We start from the raw sequence: 4,672 nt of genomic DNA, 5'->3' as shown, positions 1-4,672 counted from the left end.
ACAGTGAACATGTAACAAACATCAACAGGAATGAAATGCATTAACAGGACACAAGTATTAACAATGAACATTTAACTAACAGCAAGCAAGTTTAGCAAGTTTAACATAACAATGAACATAAACATCAACAATGAACACAAACAATGAACAGAATTGAAATTAAACAGGACATGAAATTGAAAAATAAAACAACTGAAATTGAGCTGTAACATGAAAATTAACAGAACTTAGCAGTTTTGGATGCAGGCTAATCCCAACATAGTTTCTAACACAACCCATAGTCCCAATTTATACCCAATTACATCATTAGGGTTTTCCAATAAAAATCCCCAAACTGACAGTAGCTAGGGTTGGTGATTACTCACCTAATTTGATGTAGCCACATCAAATTGAGCTCGACCCATTACCCTCCTTGTCCTTCTCTACCTCTCCATGCCTTCAATTGCTTCTCTAGCACACGTTAATCCATCAATCCATAACCTAGGGTTTAGGTTAGGTAATGAGTTGATGGGATAAAGGGCTAGAATGATGGGGGAAGGTGTTCAATCACGTGTAGGATGATGACGGAGGTGGTATGGTGGTGTTTGGTGGCGACAGGGAGTGGTGGTGATGATGGTGGTGCGGCAGTTGCAGGGTGATGGTTCTGCAGAGGGGTAAGGTGGAGAAGAAAGTGGCTCGATGGTTTGGGAGAAGGGTGAGTTTGGGTGAGGTGTAGGTGCTCGGTCGCTAGGGTGTGAGGCGAGTGTATCGAGTTTGATGATCTGCGACGCTTAGCCGTGGGATGCGAAGATGGTAGGTAGATCGGATGGTTCCTACTGATGAGGTTGGTAGCGACCGTCAGATATTTTGATACAACGAAGTTAACGTCTCTAGATGGGGTTAGGTGTTGTAGTGTAAGGCGGAGATATCAAACTTTGATGAACAGCAATGGAGCGACCGTTGGATTCAACTACCATCTAATCTGAAGGCTTGGAATTTCAGCGCTGTGGTGCTCGGCAGAGACATCAGATTTTGATGCTCTATGAAGGAGCGACCGTCGGATGCTTCTGAGAACTGATCTGATGGCTGAGAACGGAGGCGCTTTTGTGTGTAGAAAATGAGGTTGTGCGCACCATTCTTCGCGGTTTCCTTGCGTAATTTCTCCCGGCTTTTCACTACTTTTCTGCTCTTTTCGCTCCGCGACTCATCCGAACTTTATTTATTACCTAAAAATGCAAAATTAATTAATAAAAATATTTATTCTTGAAAACACTGAAAATACAGAATATGGGATAATATGTAGAATTAATGCATACAAGATGAGTTAAATGCCAACAAAAAGGGGTAAAATATATACATTATTTGGCACTCATCACCTACTTCCGCAGACCTATGTATATTTTAAATTCATTCGACTATCTTTGTAACCATTCAGTACATAGTGAAACACCAACCCCGTGGATGTAGGCCTTAGTGCAGAACCACGTAAATCTGTCTCATTTACATTTCAGCACCTTACATTCAGCGTTAAACTTCATATGCTTTATATTTATACTTGATTCTTGGTTTATTCCTTTATACGAACATTATTTATGATAATATTCGACTAGACAATGACAAGCCCGAAGTCTTCGAGTCGATGAATCGATATAATCATCCCCGTTACGCATACGACGTACAATTCTATAATTAGGATGTATGCGAGTATTGTTTGTGAACACGTGGATGGCTTCGTGATTTATGTGTTCACAATCTGGCGCTAGAAACAGGGACTTTGTCCCGGTAAAAGATTTATCTTATCCTGTGATTTCACCTTAAAACGCACATTATGGTTGTGCCCTATTCTGGGTTCAGCGTGCTTTCAAAACCTTTTTTTATTCTGGGTTCAGCGTGCTTTCAAAACCTTTTTTATTCTGGGTTCATGGTCTTCATTTTCACAAACACCATTTCAAAGCAGACAAACCCACGGCTATCTATCACAGATTTGCACGTGAGGCGCTTTCCTTTTAAAACTAAGACTTAATAATCCAGATTCATGAGTTCTCGCGACGGATCTTCCTTTTCAAAAGTAGTCTGAAAACAAGGTCCATGATTGTTTATTAGAGGATTTGTATTGCAAAAACTAGACCGATGAAGTCTTTACATTTCTCTTTTATTAAGGCCCTTGGGCAGCTCATTTCCTTCTATTCCAATAGTCTTGCGGATACGAATGGCGCTAACCCGATCCTCGTGGATATCTTTTGTTCTCTTTATTTATTCCCCTATGCAGAAAAAGATTAAAAATGGAAAAGATACTAGAGGCAGGAAAAACCAAAGCCTCATCAAAGGAGACACCGAGGGTTACCTCGGTCATGACACGAAGCAAGCAGAAAGGAGACAAAGCTAAAAAAACTACTCAGAGGAAGGATGCTGCGGAGATCACCTCACCTATGAACACTAACTCCATTGCAGCTGCGGCTCTCAAAGCAGCAGCCACGAAGACTGTTGCGGCCCTCCAGGCTACAGAAGCTAACAAGACTTTGGTTTCAAACCAAATCCATTAACAAAAAGAGGGGGTGGCAGAATCTATGACACATCAACCCGCACATCCACCAATCTTCGGAATGCCGTCAACCAACGGTCAGAATCAAACCATACCAGTGGTTTTAGTACCGCGGGTGGAAGCTCAACCGAGGGGACCAAACTTGGATATACCATTGATTGAAGCTGATCCTCGACCACCCTTAATACACACAATAGACGAAGGGGGAACTATGGTCGTAGGGGTACAAGCCGGAACTCCAATCAGGGATCAAACCAGTCCCACCGACTGATGGTAGAGCTCGAAGAATTGAAAAAGAGCCAGCAGGTCTACGCAGATGCCGTAGCTCTTCTGTCCAGGGAGAACCAAGACTTGAAAGATAGGATTGCCCAAAGCACGAAGACTGTCCAACAACTGGACGAAGCAAATTCTAAAGCACCAGATCCTAATCGAGACCGAAGAATCATCCTAGCAAATGCTGCCAGGGGAAGCAGTGCATCCGATCCGGAATATGCCGCCGAAGAGTTAGACTCTTATGACAGCGAAGTTCGAAGAAAGAAACACTCAACTGATCATGAGAACGTGGGATATTACCGCGCAATGGAAGAGATGCGTGATGAGATGATGGCTGAGATCAGACAGTTAAAAGCCAGACAAGGCGGAGGAAGGATTGAAGAGGTGATGAAAGAAGCTAACTCCACGCCCCTAACTCATCGCCTGGAAAATACCCCCATTCTGTTAAAGTGCCCTATCCCAACTTTTGAATGCTACGACGGATCCAGTGATCCGGTGGCACATATCTGGTATTATAATCGTATCTTAGCCCGATAAGGTCAAAACGACGCCGTCCTCTGTAGATATTTCCCTTCAAGTCTGAAGGGATCGGCTTTGTCTTGGTTTGACAACCTGCCACCTGATTCCATCAACTCCTACGATCAACTCGCAGAGAAATTCTTGAGGACATACATGTAAAACAAAGCTGTCAACACTGGAATGGATAAACTTTTTTCTCTGGAAATAAGCTACAAGGAGAACACGAGGGAATACACCAACAAATGGCACAAGATATGCCAAGCCATAGGGAGTGTGGATCCCGTAGTAAGTATCAACTGCTACAAGTGGGGATTAGACCGAATGAGTCCACTGTTTGTTGAGATTCACGGAAGCGTACCTAAGACAGAAGGAGATCTTCGAATAATTATTGAGAAGTACGCTCGTCTTGAAGAAATACAGCGTGAGAACCCGAGGGCACAAACGCGGAGGTCTCACCGTACCAATTCCACAGAACAAACCAGCGAAAAGAAATAGGAAGGACGAAGAGATAAACGAACGAAAAGACGATCGAAAATTCGAAGATCAGGTTTACACGAAGCTCAATGCTAGCTACGCTCGGATCTTGCGAGAGATCAAAGGAAGGGAAAATTTGGAGTGGCCGTGGTCTAAGGGAAAACCCCCCAAGAACCGAGAAGTCTAAAATTACTGTGAGTATCATTGCTTCAATGGACACCAGACCGAGAAATGCAAAAACCTCAAAATAATGATCCAAAAATTGATTGATGCTGGCGAACTCAAGCAATACATACGAAAGGAGGTCACCGAGGACAGATCCAAACGACCAAGCAAGTCCAACTTCCAGAGGGAAACCGCACAATCAACACCATCTCGTGTTCCGAAGCCGCAGGGCCCTCCTTACAGCGCAGATAGGAAAGAGGCTACGGAAGCAATTCGAAGACCACTGCGAATTATATAAGATTGATGGCGTAGAGGTGGACGAGCACGAAGAGTGGATGGACGCACCTATCATCTTCGATACTGAAGATATCGAAGAAGATATGGAAGACCATAACGATCCCTTGGTCCTCACACTACCAGTGGCCGGATGTAACCTCAAAAAGATCCTCATCGACGGGGGAAGCTCAGTGAACGTTCTATTCTACGACGCCTTCAAACGGATGAAGCTCCATGATGAACAACTAATGACCTCTTATTACACCATCTACGGGTTCAATGGAGCGCCCACAAAGCCATTGGGAGACATCGTGTTGCAGGTGAACGCCGGACCCATGAAAGTAGAAACACGATTCAGCGTGGTTGACGCCCCATCCCCCTATAACGCCATTATTGGACGAAAGTGGGTACATAAACTCAAGGGAGTGGCAGCAACTTACTACC

This window comes from Papaver somniferum, chromosome 11, assembly GCF_003573695.1.
Source record: "Papaver somniferum cultivar HN1 chromosome 11, ASM357369v1, whole genome shotgun sequence".
In the NCBI taxonomy this organism is placed as follows: Eukaryota; Viridiplantae; Streptophyta; class Magnoliopsida; order Ranunculales; family Papaveraceae; genus Papaver; species Papaver somniferum.
The sequence above is the reverse complement of the archived record's forward strand: the minus strand, read 5'-3'. Positions refer to the sequence as shown.